Source organism: Littorina saxatilis, linkage group LG13, assembly GCF_037325665.1.
Source record: "Littorina saxatilis isolate snail1 linkage group LG13, US_GU_Lsax_2.0, whole genome shotgun sequence".
Classification (NCBI taxonomy): domain Eukaryota; kingdom Metazoa; phylum Mollusca; class Gastropoda; order Littorinimorpha; family Littorinidae; genus Littorina; species Littorina saxatilis.
The window spans coordinates 41,685,619-41,702,594 of record NC_090257.1 but is presented as its reverse complement, the minus strand read 5'-3'; the positions used below and the strand labels follow the sequence as shown (position 1 = coordinate 41,702,594).

Genomic DNA, 16,976 nt, shown 5'->3' with positions numbered 1-16,976 from the left:
CCCACAACGCAATGTAACGGTGCCTGTGATTTGACAGCCCGTGTTTACGGGAAAGAGAAGTAGTGAGGTCACGACGGTGTAAAACGAAATTTTACTCCACGAAAAATTTTACAGTACGAAATGTGTACTCCGAGTACACCTGTCGTACGAAAAAAGAACTCCCCAAGACACGAAAAAATTACTCTCTCCACGAAATGTTTACTCCCAAAATTTTTTACTTCCAGTAAAAATCTCGTACGCGAAAATGGTATATGCAGGCGAAGGGATGATGCCAATGTGATTTCGCGCAAACAAATGTCGCGCTACCCTAGCTCCCTCCACCCCTTCCACCACCAAGACTAACAGGGGACAGGGGAGTAAAAGCTGCGTACAACTGGCGTGGGCAGTAAATTGCTCGTGTTAGGGTGTCCAGAGTAATTTATTCGTTATTTAATCGTCCGGAGAGTAACAGTTTCGTACGAAATGATTACTTGGAACACACCTGTCTCGGGGAGTAATTTTCTCGCGTTATGGGGGAGTTCTTTTTTCGTAAAGGGAGTAAAATTTTCGTACGAAATTTTTACTTCGGAGTAAAAATCTCGTGGCAAAGGCAGTGAAATTAACAATCCAGAAAAGCGCGGTAGCGGTTGTGCTGAGGAGGACAACACGCTTTTCTATATCTCTATTCTTTTTAACTCTCTGAACGTGTTTCAATCCAAACATATCATATAGATATGTTTTTGGAATCAGGAACGGACAAGGAATAAGATGAAATTGTTTTTAAATCGATTTCAGAAATTTAAATTTGATCATAATTTTTATATTTTTAATTTTCAGAGCTTCTTTTTAATCCGAATACATATAACATTTATATGTTTTTGGAATCAGAAAATGATGAAGAATACGATAAATGTAATTTTGGATCGTTTTATAAACAAACAATTTTAATTACAATTTTCAGATTTTTAATGACCAAAGTCATTGATTAATTTTTAAGCCTCCAAGCTGAAATGCAATACCAAAGTCCGGCCTTCGTCGAAGATTGCTTGGCCAAAATTTCAATCAATCTGATTGAAAAATGGGGGTGTGACAGTGCCGCCTCAACTTTTACAAAATGCCGGATATGACGTCATCAAAGACATTTATCGAAAACATGAAAAAAAAAATCTGGGGATATCATACCCAGGACCTCTCATGAAAAATTTCATAAAGATCGGTCCAGTAGTTTACTCTGAATCGCTCTACACACACACACACACACACACACACACACGCACACACACACACACACACACACACACACACACACACACACACACGCACACACACACACACACACACACACATACTCCACGACCCTCGTCTCGATTCCCCCCTCTATGTTAAAACAATTATCAAATAACCAAAGGGAAGTAATCGCTCTTAATGCATACGACATGTGTAATAGAGTAAGCGAGAGTTGTACGGAACCTTTTCTCCTGGCACCTGAGAGAATAACAAGCATTGACATGAACAAGCGACTTTCATCCTCAAAATGTCATGAAGATGAAAGTCGCTTGTTCATTTCAAACTTGTAATTCTCTCCGGTGCCAGGAGATTGGTTCCGTATAACTCTCGCTTACTCCATTACCTATGTCGTGTGCATTAAGAGCGATTACTTCCCTTTGGTTATTTGATATCTTAACATCGCTCTGCCTCATTCCGTTTGAAATTAAAGTTTTGACTAAATGTAAAAATGGGGAGTACAAATTTCGTGGAGGGAGTAATTTTTTCGTGCCTTGGGGAGTTCTTTTCTCGTACGAAAAATTTACTCGGAGTAAGATTTTCGTACACAATTTTTACTCCGGAGTCAATTTTTCGTGGAGTAAATATGTAGAGGTTACATGCCGAGTCTCAGTGATTATCAAAAATAATGGTCGAAGTTAGCGGATCATGAAAAATGCGAGCTTTAGCGAGCTTTTTCATGACCGCGAACTGAGACCATTATTTTTTATAATCACTGAGACGAGGTGTGTAACCTCTTTATTCCTCCTTTCTTCAGTTATTCAAAGAAAAGAGGAGTTTTTTTGCGAAAGTTTGATCGAATCCTATTCTCTCAACCAGTCAACCTGCGCAGGCGATCGATTAAAGCGCGGTTGTATAGTTCCGTGCAAATCATTCCATTCTGTTAACACTTCTTGTCAGTTTTCCTATTTTGGGCTAAAATCAAGTACACAGATATGCTGTTATTCTGCTGTGGCGGCAAAGGCAGATATTGTGTGTTCTGTATATGTTTTGGTATCGCTTAGAATAATGTTTTTTCGTCAAATGGGACTAGCAGACGAACTTTTGCACCCGTGTTCCAACGTTAAAAACTGTATGAAGTTCAGTTTTCTGGAGAAAATAGTGTATGAAACCCCTTTATGTTGTTTAAATTGATGAGATGTGTGCATTTGGTTGCGTGTGATCTGTTTATTAAATGAAATATTGTTGAAAACTGACCGTCGGATTGCAGTCTGTTGTCGAAGGAACTGAGTGAAAAGAAGGGGAACTACTCTTGTCGCTAGACAAAGTATGAGTTACTTGCCTTGGGAAATTGCTTGTGATGAACGGCTTGACGGCACGGCAGATGAGATTCAGAAAACAACCGAACTCATGGATTTTATATGGAGATTCATGTGTTCAGGCCTGTAGTTGTTAATTTAAATGCGGTATGTTTGTATTGTTTGCTCCAGAGATGTATACTTCGTACATTAGAGCGTTCGGAACTTTTCAGTCGCAAAAAGTAGTACCGAAACAGAACAACCTCTCAACCCATTGCACTATCGAGGATTCAGGCTGTTGCTGGGTCGTTATTTGTTTGGTTGCTGGGTCATTATCGAAAAATAACTACCCCTACAAGTTTACAGAGGTAAAGAAGCAGAGGGGGGAATAATTCGTGTTACACCGGCATTTCCACGTTTGTATCTTACCTGTGAATCCCCCTTTTCCCAAAATGGCAGGTGTAAAATGTATAACGGGGATTTCCACTTATGACTCACCTGTAAGATAATGCCTCTCTAAACTAGGTCGTTCTCACCTGTGGTGTTTCTTTATAGTACGGAAGCTTATTTTCTGAGTAACTGAATAGTTATTACCTGGAGACTTGCTGTGGGGCCTCTGTGTGTGTGTGTGTGTGTGTGTGTGTGTGTGTGTGTGTGTGTGTGTGTGTGTGTGTGTGTGTGTGTGTGTGTGTGTGTGTGTGTGTGTCCGCGTCCGTGTCTGTGTCCGTGTCTATGTATGTGCGCCAGTGTGTGTATGTCGATATGTCTGTTTGTGTCAGTATCAGTGTCTGTTTGCCTGTCCGTCTGTCTGTCTGTCTGTCTTTTGTCCGTCCATCTGGCTGGCTCTCCCTGTACTGATGTCTGTCTTTCTCTGTTTTTACATTTAGTCAAGTTTTGACTAAATGTTTTAACGTAGAGGGGGGAATCGAGACGAGGGTCGTGGTGTATGTGCGTGTGTGTGTGTCTGTCTGTCTGTGTGTGTGTGTGTGTAGAGCGATTCAGACTAAACTACTGGACCGATCTTTATGAAATTTGACATGAGGTTTCCTGGGTATGATATCCTCAGACGTTTTTTTTCATTTTTTGGATAAATGTCTTTGATGACGTCATATCCGGCTTTTCGTGAAAGTTGAGGCGGCACTGTCACGCTCTCATTTTTCAACCAAATTGGTCGACAGCTACTTGACTAAATGTTGTATTTTCGCCTTACGCGACTTGTTTTTTGTATCTATCTGTCTGTCTTTCTATCGGCCTAGTATGTCTTCTTCCCGGCTGAGCTAAGAGCACAGGCTGGCTGTCTGTCTGTCTGTCTTTTGTGTATGTCTCCCTGAGAATGTATTCCACCGTTAAAACATGTAAACGCATGAATGCATTACATACAGTGGTATCAGATGTCCTTTGATTCACTCTAGATAGTCTATTATGAAGGCTAAGAGTGCGTTTAACCAGAGAACAGCATAATAATAGTGTTTGTCTTCTGGCTTTTGTGTGGAAACAGTGATCGAGTCTGTGTGACTGTCGATGCTAAAACTGGTATCATTATGCATGAATAGTCATTAGTCTCAATCATACGAGAGAGACTGGAGAGAGAGAGAGAGAGAGAGAGAGAGAGAGAGAGAGAGAGAGAGACTGGAGAGAGAGAGACTGAGAGAGAGAGACTGAAAGAGAGAGAGAGACAGAGAGAGAGACAGAGAGATAGACAGACAGAGACAGACAGAGACAGACAGAGAGGGGGGGTACAGACATAGGCAGACAGACAGACGGACAGAAAGACGGAATTCTCTCTCTGTCGGTCTCTCTCTCACTGAGTCTCTCTCTCTCTCCGAGGCTCTCTCAGTCTCTCTCTCTCTCTCTCTCAGTCTCTCTCTCTCTCTCTCTCTCTCAGTCTCTCTCTCTCTCACACACACACACACTCACACACGCCGTGCACACCCACCCCCACCCCCCCCCACCCCACATCGAAAAGAATTTCATTATCATTTCACTTGACAGATATTTTAAAACGGAAACGGCCATAGCAGCAGAGAGGGGTTCACTAGTCCGAGGGTTCACTAGTCCGAGGGTTCACTAGTCCGAGGGTCCACTAGTCCGAGGGTTCACACTAGTCCGAGGGTTCACACTAGTCCGAGGGTTCACTAGTCCGAGGGTCCACTAGTCCGAGGGTTCACTAGTCCGAGGGTTCACTAGTCCGAGGGTCCACTAGTCCGAGGGTTTACTAGTCCGAGGGTTCACTATAGACGCTTGATTTGTTTTTATTTTGTGTGTGTATGTGTGCGTGGATGTGCGTGTGCGTGCGTGCGTGTGTTTTTTCACTGCTGTGGGAACCAAATCGAGGAATATTCATATAAAAACACCGAGTTGTTTTCATTCAAAAAGATAATGTGGTGTTTTATATTTTGACTGAAGAAATCTCAGACTATTTCCCTCAAGAAACTTAGTTATTTATATTTTGACTGAAGAAAGGATATTAAATTTGTCAGGATACCGCCCCGACTGGACAATTGCGTGATCGAACTGCCCACAGTTTTTAGTCATATTATATAGCACCTCGGGTTTCCTTTTACCCGTGAGGGTCAATTAGTTATCCCACCGACCTATGGAGAGGATCGAGCCTGGGTTGTACTACAGCCTCACACATAATTTCATTGAAATCGGTTCTCAAACATCGGCCATATATCTATTTGCGGACATACAGACACACACACACACACACACACACACACACACACACACACACACACACACACACACACACACACACACAGGGGCGGTATAATAACTGGAAAATCAAGCGTCTATAGTAAACCCTCGGACTAGTGAACCCTCGGACTAGTGAACCCTCGGACTAGTGGGACGAACTGGAAAATCAAGCGTCTATAGTAAACCCTCGGACTAGTGAACCCTCGGACTAGTGGGACGAACTGGAAAAATCAAGCGTCTATAGTAAACCCTCGGACTAGTGAACCCTCGGACTAGTGAACCCTCGGACTAGTGGGACGTTCCGAGTCCCCAGCAATAGGGTCTATGCAATCAGTTGAGAAAGTTTTACAAACCTTACGTCCTGTGTACAGAACTGTCGACAGGCAGTGCAGCGAAATCCGAGACTGACAACACTGCAAGGTCACGTGGACACTGCAACCATTGACATAGCCTATAAGCTTATTATCCTGAACGTCGTAGATCAGTCAGTCTCTGGCCGCACTTTAAGCGGGTCAACCGACTGAGAAAAACTTGAAGTGTACAGACACACGTTTTACTGAAGACGACAACTGAAACGTATAAGGCTACACTATGATATGAGCAAATCGTCCTGCTTTAAATAGGGCCTACTGGGTCACTTCCAGTGTTATTGACAGAATCAGCGACACAAATAGGGCCTACTGCAGACGACAGATCCCGCTGACACTCAGCGCTGAGAGGGGGACTCGACGCACATGTCAGAATTAACTTTGGCCGTGGCTGTAGCCTTTGTGCCGGATGTGATAAATTTAGCAGCGTGCCATGCACAAAGGTATACCGTTACGTACACCATTGGATTTCGTGAAGGTGGTGTCACTTCGGAAACCGGAACTTCTCTTTCTCTCAGTCTGCATGCCTCTCTCTCTCTCTCTCTCTCTCTCTCTGTCCCTCTCTCTCGATCTCTGTCTGTCTCTCTCTCTCCCTGTCTCTCTCTCTCTCTCTCTCTCTCTCTCTCTGTCCCTCTCTCTCGATCTCTGTCTGTCTCTCTCTCTCCCTGTCTCTCTCCCTCTCTCTCTCTCTCTCTCTCTCTCTCTGCATCTGTATGTGTGTGTGAAAGAGAAGACGGAGTAAATACGATTTACAAGTCTGGCATCGCATGCTATGTATTGTACTTGTGTTCATGAATTCCCTTACAAATAAAAACAAGTCGCGTAAGGTGAAATTACTACATTTAGTCAAGCTGTGGAACTCACAGAATGAAACTGAACGCACTGCATTTTTTCACAATGACCGTAGTCCGCCGCTAGTGCAAAAGGCAGTGAAAGTGACGAGCCTGTTTAACGCGAAAGTGGTTGCGCTGCGCTGCATAGCACGCTTTACTGTAGGCCTACCTCTCTTCGTTTTAACTTTCTGAGCGTGTTTTTAATCCAAACATTATCTTCTTCTTCTTCGTTCATGGGCTTAGACTCCCACGTACACTCGTGTTTTTGAACACGCACGAGTGGATTTGTACGTGTATGACCGTTTTTACCCCGCCATTTAGGCAGCCATACGCCGCTTTCGGAGAAAGCATGCTGGGTATTTTCGTGTTTCTATAACCCACCGAACTCTGACATGGATTACAGGATCTTTTCCGTGCGCACTTGGTCTTGTGCTTGCGTGTACACACGAAGGGGGATGAGTCACTAGCAGGTCTGCACATAAGTTGACCTGGGAGACTGGAAAAATCTCCACACTTAACCCACCAGGCGGCCGCAGCCGGGATTCGAACCCTCGACCTTCCGATTAAGAGGCCGACGTCTTACCACCCCGCCACAGCGCCCGTCGTCCAAACATATTATATCTATATGTTTTTGGAATCAGGAACCGACAAGGAATAAGATGAAATTGTTTTTAAAACGATTTCGGAAATTTAATTTTAATCATAATTTTTATATTTTTCATTTTCAGAGCTTGTCTTTATATGTTTTTGGAATCAGAACATGATAACGAATAAAATAAAAGTAATTTTGGATCGTTTTATAAAAAAATAATTTTAATTACAATTTTCAGATTTTTAATGACCAAAGTCATTAATTAATTTGTAAGCCTCCATGTTGAAATGCAATACCGAAGTCCGGCCTTCGTCGAAGATTGCTTTGCCAAAATTTCAATCAATTTGATTGAAAAATGGGGGTGTGACAGTGCCGCCTCAACTTTTACAAAAAGCCGGATATGACGTCATCAAAGACATTTATCGAAAAAAAGAAAAAAACGTCTGGGGATATCATACCCAGGAACTCTCATGTAAAATTTCATAAAGATAGGTCCAGTAGTTTGGTCTGAATCGCTCTACACACACACACGCACAGACAGACACACACACACACACACACATACACCACGACTCTCGTCTCGATTCCCCCTCTATGTTAAAACAGTTTGTCAAAACTTGACTAAATGTAAAAAGAAATTCCAACTTTAATTCAACACAATTATTCCCCGCAGGTCATCTGACAGCCCATTTCAGTCACTTGGATCGCGTCAATGACAAGTAACACATTTACTCTTTATTTCCAATCACTACAAAAACTCGGCAGTGCAGGACTATCAGCCACACACTAACAGATAATACAGATACCCTGACCATACAGAAAATTGCTGCAATAAAGCTCTGACATTGGTGGCATGGACATATTTAGTAGCTACAATCTGATTTACATACTCGTTTGGACGGGAAGGAATGCGGCTGTAACACGATTATCTGTCACGAATGAATTAATTAAGTGCTCTCGGCCTACCACTGATTCGGATTCCTTCCTTATTACGTTTCAGGTGTGTTTCTTTGTATTGCATTACAGGTGATGTGAAATAACCACGAACGGAAAAACAACTGTGATGTTTATGACAGAAAACTGTCACGTTGTCAGTCAACTCAAAATATCCAGGTGCTTATCAAGTGTCAGTCTTCGAGCAAGGCAGAAACACTTAAACTGATAAATAGAGGTAGTCATTTTAGATTGAACATCCAAAATAGGATTGAGAAAACCCACCTGTGAATTCTATTTCAGTAAAGTTCTCGAATTACTACTCTAAAACTCACTAGGCCTGGAGCGTCCGTTTATCATCTTTTCTTCTTCTCTTTCGGTGTCAGTCTTTATATTCCTATTCGAAACAGCGTTTAGTGCGACATTATTGACCAGACTGAAAAGTACTCATAGAACACTAATCGATGCACATTGAAAAGCTCTTTCGTTTTTTATCAGACCCCTCAATCAAGCTTTGAGATCATTGGTGAATTGTCAGCCGGATGTCGGAATGCCAAGAAAATTTAAGCACTGTGACACTGTCTATAAATAACGGGAACCAGCATGGAATAAATAGTTCTGAAAATCCGCCACCACAACAGAGCACACCGTTTCGTATTTAGTTCTCTGATCACACCGTTTCTTATTTAGTTCTCTGAACACACCGTTTCGTATTTGGTTCTCTGATCACACCGTTTCTTATTTAGTTCTCTGAACACACCGTTTCGTATTTCTCAGTAGTTCTCTGATCACACCGTTTCGTATTTAGTTCTCTGATCACACCGTTTCGTGCTTAGTTCTCTGAACACACCGTTTTGTATTTAGTTCTCTGATCACACCGTTTTGTATTTAGTTCTCTGATCACACCGTTTCGTATTTAGTTCTCTTATCACACCGTTTCGTATTTTAGTTCTCTGATCACACCGTGTTGTATTTAGTTCTCTGATCACACCATTTTCTATTTAGTTCTCTGATCACACCGTTTCGTGTTTAATTCTCTGATCACACCGTTTCGTGTTTAATTCTCTGATCACAACACTTCGTATTTTAGTTCTCTGATCACACCGTTTCGTATTTAGTTCCCGTCGCGATATAACCTTCGTGGTTAAAAACGACGTTAAACACCAAATAAAGAAAGAAAGAAAGAAAGTATTTAGTTCTCTGATCACACCGTTTCGCATTTAGTTCTCTGATCACACCGTTTCGCATTTAGTCCTCTAATCACACCGTTTCGTATTTAGTTCTCTGATCACACCGTTTCGTATTTAGTTCTCTGATCACACCGTTTCGCATTTAGTTCTCTGATCACACCGTTTCGCATTTAGTTCTCTGATCACACCGTTTCGTATTTAGTTCTCTGATCATAGTCACACCGTTTCGTGCTTAGTTCTCTGATCACACCGTTTCGTATTTAGTTCTCTGACTGATCACACCGTTTCGTATTTAGTTCTCTGATCACACCGTTCCGTATTTAGTTCTCTGACCACACCATTTCGTATTTAGTTCTCTGATCACACCGTTTCGTATTTAGTTCTCTGATCACACCGTTTCGTATTTAGTTCTCTGATCACACCGTTTAGTATTTAGTTCTCTCAACACACCGTTTCGTATTTAGTTCTCTGATCACACCGTTTCGTATTTAGTTCTCTAATCACTACCGGCGTTTTGTATTTAGTTCTCTGAACACACCATTTCGTATTTAGTTCTCTGATCACACCGTTTCGTATTCAGTTCTCTGATCACACCGTTTCGTATTTAGTTCTCTGATCACACCGTTTCGTATTTAGTTCTCTGATCACACCGTTTCGTGCTTAGTTCTCTGAACACACCGTTTTGTATTTTGTTCTCTGATCACACCGTTTTGTATTTAGTTCTCTGATCACACCGTTTCGTATTTAGTTCTCTGATCACACCGTTTCGTATTTTAGTTCTCTGATCACACCGTTTTGTATTTAGTTCTCTGATCACACCGTTTCGTATTTAGTTCTCTGATCACACCGTTTCGTGTTTAATTCTCTGATCACACCGTTTCGTGTTTAATTCTCTGATCACAACACTTCGTATTTTAGTTCTCTGATCACACCGTTTCGTGTTTAATGCTCTGATCACACCGTTTCGTGTTTAATTCTCTGATCACAACACTTCGTATTTTAGTTCTCTGATCACACCGTTTCATATTTAGAGCGCTTACTTCCCTTTGTTTGACAGCCAACTTCGTGTGAAAGAGATATCACGACTATTTCGTTTCAGCAGAAAATTAATGGCTTCAAACAAATTAAAATGAATTAAAACAAGTCGCCTAAGGCGAAATTACTACATTTGGTCAAGCTGTCGAACTCACGGAATGAAACTGAACGCACTGTATTTTTTTCACCAAGACAGTACAGCTTCATCAATCCCCGCGAAAAGGAAATCGCTCACCTCCCACGTGCAAAACGCAGTGATATATGCACACGCCAGAATAGCGCGGTAGCGTATTGTGCTATCAAGCAGGAAAGCGCGCTTTTCTGTATTCGTGTTAACTTTCTGAGCTTGTTTTGAATACAACCTATCATATCTGTATGTTTTTGGAATCAGGAAACGATAATAAATAAGATGAATACTTTTTTGGATTGATTTCTTAAATTTTAATCGTAAGACTAATTAATCTATTTTCGTTAATTGTGATCACATTTTAAGAGTAAACATGACATATGTATATATTTTTAGATTCAGAATGTCATGTTTGCGAAAAATCGATTTTAATGACAACTTTAATGAGCAAACTCATTAATTAATTTGTAAGCCTCCAAGCTGAAATGCAATACCAAAGTCCGGGCGTCGTCGAAGATTACCTGACCAAAATTTCAACCAATTTGGTTTAAAAATGAGAGCGTGACAGTGCCGCCTCAACTTTCACGAAAAGCCGGATATGACGTCATCAAAGACATTTATCAAAAAAATGAAAAAAACATCTGGGGATATCATACCCAGGAACTCCCATGTAAAATTTCATGAAGATGGGTCTAGTAGTTTTTTGACTCACATGCGAAGCAAAAGTGAGTCTATGTACTCACCCGAGTCGTCCGTCCGTCCGTCCGTCCGTCCGTCCGTCCGTCCGTCCGTCCCGGCGTCCGTCCGGAAAACTGTAACGTTGGATATTTCTTGGACACTATTAAGTCTATCAACACCTGATGTGGCCTGATGGTGTATGATTACAAGATCTCAAAAAACATGTGCGGCAACTTGACCTCACTTCAAGTTCAAGGTCACAGGGGCCGTAATTGTTGTCTTAAAAACGACCATTTTTCACATTTTCGCATTTTTTTCTGAAGTTATCGAGAATGGCAACCTTAGCTATGTATGCTATACAGGGCAATGTAAGCCCTATCTTTGGACACCAGTTTGGTTGACCTTGCAAGGTCAAGGTCACAAGGGTCCTTTAAAGTTGGATTGTATACATATTTTGAAGTGACCTTGACCCTGAACTATGGAAGATAACTGTTTCAAACTTAAAAATTATGTGGGGCACATGTTATGCTTTCATCATGAGACACATTTGGTCACATATGATCAAGGTCAAGGTCACTTTGACCCTTATGAAATGTGACCAAAATAAGGTAGTGAACCACTAAAAGTGACCATATCTCATGGTAGAAAGAGCCAATAAGCACCATTGTACTTCCTATGTCTTGAATTAACAGCTTTGTGTTGCATGACCTTGGATGACCTTGACCTTGGGTCAAGGTCACATGTATATTGGTAGGGAAAATGTGTAAAGCAGTTCTTAGTGTATGATGTCATTGCTAGGTTTAGTTATTTGACCTTGACCCTGAAGGTCAAGGTCATGTAAAGGTCAAGGTCAAGCATGTGAGTCGTATGGGCTTTGCCCTTCTTGTTCTAAATCGCTCTACACACACACACACACACACACATACACCACAGCCTCGTCTGATTCCCCCCTCTCCGTTAAAAACCTTTAGTCAAAACTTGCCTAAATGTAAACAAGTCGCGTAAGGCGAAAATACAACATTTAGTCAAGCTGTCGAACTCACAGAATGAAACTGAACGCAATGCAATTTTCTCAGCAAGACCGTATACTCGTAGCATCGTCAGTCCACCGCTCGTGGCAATGGCAGTGAAATTGACAAGAAGAGCGGGGTAGTAGTTGCGCTGAGAAGGATAGCACGCTTTCCTGTACCTCTCTTCGTTTTAACTTTCTGAGCGTGTTTTTAATCCAAACATATCATATCTATATGTTTTTGGAATCAGGAACTAACAAAGAATAAGATGAAAGTGTTTTTAAATCGATTTTGGAAATTTAATTTTGATCATAATTTTTATGTTTTTAATTTTCAGAGCTTGTTTTTAATCCAAATATAACATATTTATATGTTTTTGGAATCAGAAAATGATGAAGAATAAGATGAACGTAAATTTGGATCGTTTTATAACAAAAATATTTTGTTTACAATTTTCCGATTTTTAATGACCAAAGTCATCAATTAATTTTTAAGCCACCAAGCTGAAATGGAATACCGAAGTCCGGCCTTCGTGGAAGATTGCTTGGCCAAAATTTCAATCAATTTGATTGAAAAATGAGGGTGCGACAGTGCCGCCTCAACTTTTACAAAAAGCCGGATATGACGTCATCAAAGGTATTTATCGAAAAAAAGAGAAAAAAACACGTCCGGGGATATCATTCCCAGGAACTCTCATGTAAAATTTCATAAAGATCGGTCCAGTAGTTTGTTCTGAATCGCTCTACACACACACACACACACACACACACACACACACACACACACACACACACACCACGACCCTCGTCTCGATTCCCCCTCTATGTTAAAACATTTAGACAAAACTTGACTAAAAGTAAAAAGGATATAAAAAGCAAAATATAAATAAATGAACAAATACATAAATCAAATAGATAACTCCAACACTGGCATGAGAATGACCATGGTGACAGCCCGGCAGAAAAGCCAGTTGCTCAGTTAAAAGTACGGTCGAACCCTGTTTTTTTCGTAAAACCTGCCAATTCAAGACTCCCTCCTGTTTAAGACCTTACTGTCTCAGATTTGTTGTTCATAGCCTCTGTTTTTACATTTAGTCAAGTTTTGACTAAATGTTTTAACATAGAGGGGGAATCGAGACGAGGGTCGTGGTGTATGTGTATGTGTGTGTGTGTGTGTGTAGAGCGATTCAGAGTAAACTACGCAATCTTCGACGAAGGCCGGACTTCGGTATTGCATTTCAGCATGGAGGCCTAAAAATTAATTAATGACTTTGGTCATTAAAAATCTGAAAATTGTAATTAAAATTATTTTTGTATAAAACGATCCAAAATTACTTTTATTTTATTCTTCATGATGTTCTGATTCCAAAAACATATAAATATGTTATATTCGGATTAAAAGCAAGCTCTGAAAATTAAACATATAAAAATTATGATTAAAATTAAATTTTCGAAATCGTTTTAAAACCAATTTCATCTTATTCCTTGTCAGTTCCTGATTCCAAAAACATATAGATATGATATGTTTGGATTAAAAACACGCTCAGAAAGTTAAAACGAAGAGAGGTACAGTAAAGCGTGCTATGCAGCACAGCGCAACTGCTACTGCGCTAAACAGGCTCGTCACTTTCACTGCCTTTTGCACTAGCGGCGGACTACGGTCATTGTGAATAAATGCAGTGCGTTCAGTTTCATTCTGTGAGTTCCACAGCTTGACTAAATGTAGTAATTTCGCCTTACGCGACTTGTTGAGACCTGATTTTCTCAGATTTGTGAAGGTGTTAGAGGGGAGTTCTACTGTACTGCTGGCCTTTGTCTCTCCATTGTTATTGTTGTTGTGTTTTTATTTATTTATTTATTTCTATGGGAGATTTATAAAGCGCTTGACGTTCTCTAAGCGCTTTACATATTAATTTCTGCCGTGTGAGATGGAATTTTGTACACAATATATCACGCATTCACATCGGCCAGTAAATCTCAAGCCATTATTTACTTTTCACAGCCTAATATTCCAAGTCACACGGGTATTTGGTGGACATTTTTTTTATCTATGCCTATAAATTTTTGCCAGGAAAGACCCTTTTGTCAATCCTGGTATCTTTAACGTGCACACCCCAATGTAGTGTACACGAAGGGACCTTGGTTTTTCGTCTCATCCGAAAGACTAGCACTTGAACCCACCACCTGGGCTAGGAAAGGGGGAAGAAAATTGCTTACGCCCCGACCCAGGGTCGAACTCGCAACCTCTCGCTTCCGAGACAAGTGCACTTTACCACTCGGCCACCCTTTCCCCTTTGTATGTTGTTTTTTCTTAGTTTTTCTGCAAGTTTGTACTCACAAGATACAGTAACGGACAGAAACAAACTTGCATCGGTCTTGAATAGCACTATCAGCTGAAGAGACGATTAAACCTAATCACCAACCAACCAACCAACCAACCAACCAACTACTGTGTGACCAATTCTCTTTTGTGCAGGGCCGGACCAATTGAGTTGTAAGGGGGGGGTTCCTCCTTTTTTTTTTGGGGGGGGGGGGGGCAAATCAGCGAAGTGGCGAAGCCACAAGCGCGCGCCTGCTTGAACTAGGGGGGTCCGGGGGCATGCTCCCCCGGAAAATTTTTGACAAACGGTTAAAATCTGTGCAATCTGGTGCATTCTGGGCCTTGTTTTGAGGGTTTCACATTGAATAAAATTTGTTAGAGACACACACAAAATTTATTCAAAAAAAAACCCCAAAAAACACTCAAAGCAAGGCCACCACATGGCCCATTCCTTAACGTGGTGTGGTGGTTTGCGTGTCTCGGTGACCCTAAGAGCTATGCCAGCGGGAGTGTAAACTCCTGGCAGGGCTTCCCAAGCTGGACAGGCCGAAGGGTAGAGGCCAGACTAATATGGACCAACCTTGTGCTCACAGGGCAGGTCCTTGGGCCATGAGCTAAGGGTGAGGTAACCCTGACAGAAACCTCGAGTGCTGAAGACGTATGTGTTGGGCCGCACGGCGCACTCCAACAAACCACAACACTACGCATCAACTGCCATTATGACACTCAAAGCAAGGTACATGCTTTTTCCAGGGGTGGGGTTCCGGAATCCCTGGAACCCCCCCCTGGGTCCGGCCCTGCTGTGTTATGAGAGGTGGTGACCGCTATCTCCATGGCATGGGTGCAACCTGGAAAATTCCAAAAACCGGCAAAAGTTGGGGTCCAGCTTTTTAGTATATAAAATGCCAAAAAAAACCTCTCCTGGAACAAAAACATCGGCAGCCAATGAAACCAAAAACCGGCTGCCGGCGTGTAGCCGGCAGAGTTGCACCCATGTATCTCTCTCCATCTCTTATACTGTTTCCTACATGATGGCAGACCTGTTTACCCCCAAAACTTGACAAGAGTAATGGTCAAGTCAAAAAATAGTAATCTGATGACCAAAATAGTAACCCAGTGGTTACAAACAACAACATTAGTAACACAAACCTTTGTTGAAGCACATTTGAAAATCGTAGTATGAACTCAAATGGAGTATTTTCTCCCCCAAATCCTAACAAGAAGAGCAAACGCTCGATCGAGTCACTTTCGCAGTTCTGAATATTATATGAGGCATCAGATGGACAGGAAGAAATTGCTATTCACAACACAATACAGATGTAAATAATTTGATGTAAAGAATAATCCTATAAAGTTTGAATCAAATCCGATGAATAGTTTCAGAGATATGATATTTCAATTTTTTTCCTTCAAGACATACCTGTGACCTTGAAAAAGGTCAAAGGTCACCAAAGCAGACGTCAAAGTGTAGAGGTCACTGGGAGTCACGTTCACATAAAATTTGAGCCCGGTCACTTTTATAGTTTCCGAGAAAAGCCCAACGTTAAGTTGTGTGTTGCCGAACAGAAAAGGGTAGTTATCTCCCTTGTTTTTCTGATAACGTTCGTAAAAGGCTACAGATGTAAATACTTTGATGTAAAGAATAATCCTACAAAGTTTCAATCACATCCGATGAACTTTGTCAAAGATATAAAATGTCTAATTTTTCCTTTGACGCTGACCTGTGACCTTGAAAAAGGTCAAAGGTCAACGAAACCATCGTTAAAGTGTAGAAGTCATTGGAGGTCACGACTAAACAAAATATGAGCCCGATCGCTTTGATAGTTTCCGAGAAAAGTCCAACGTTAAGGTGGTGTCTACGGACGGCCGGCCGGACAGACTAACACTGACCGATTACATAGAGTCACTTTTTCTCAAGTGACTCAAAAAATAGTAATAAACAAGAAATTCCTCCGAGGTAGGAAAAACACCCCCGTCAAAGGGAAATAACCTTCTCAGTTGGTGGCAGTGACTGAGTGAGAATGGTTATTTCCCTTTGACCATTAAGATGTCCCTCTATAAGTCCTTGTATAATTTTAATCCACCAATAACTCCCTAACCGTGTGTTTGACTGGTCCCAATTTTTGTAAGGACCGTCTCAGGAATGTATAGAACCTGTTCACCAAGTTTGGTGACGATCGGTCCGTTCATTCTTGAGATCTATATGCGAACACAAACACACAAACAAACAAACACATCGACCGAAACCTATACACACCCCTATACCGGGGGTGTAATTACTCCAAAATAGTAAGGGTAAACAGGTCTGTGATTGTGTTTTATTTGATTTCTTTTTTTATTCTTCATACTTGTTCTTCGCTTTATGTGTGTATTATAGTAGGGACTAGCTGTAAGAAACGACCATATGGACCTAATGCTATATTCCCTCGGTAATAAAGTTTTTGAGTTCAAGAGTTCGAGTTCCGAGTTCTCTCTCTTTTACACAAACATACATATATCATCTAACTAACTAGGGGATCCTTTACGTCCTCACTGTAAATTTTCCTATTGGGGACTCGAGTTGGTGATATGCTAAAACATACATTATCCCTCACATACACACACACACACATGCATGCACATATGCACGCATGAAAACACACACACACACACACACACACACACACACACACACACACAGAGCCCTCTAG

The 16,976-nt window shown here is 41.3% G+C and overlaps 1 protein-coding gene across 2 annotated transcripts in view; it reads right to left on the bottom strand.

Annotated features, from left to right (window-relative positions):
* Positions 1 to 5,956, bottom strand: part of LOC138945773 (uncharacterized) — a 39,993-nt gene extending 34,037 nt beyond the window's left edge. The window contains exon 1 of one of the 2 annotated variants that reach the window (XM_070317285.1): positions 5,555 to 5,956. The gene's annotated coding sequence lies outside the window, so the exon portion shown is untranslated. Of the gene's footprint in view, positions 50 to 5,554 lie in introns of those variants that run through there. The other variant, XM_070317286.1, reaches the window with a different exon arrangement.
* Between the last annotated feature and the right edge of the window lie 11,020 nt (positions 5,957 to 16,976).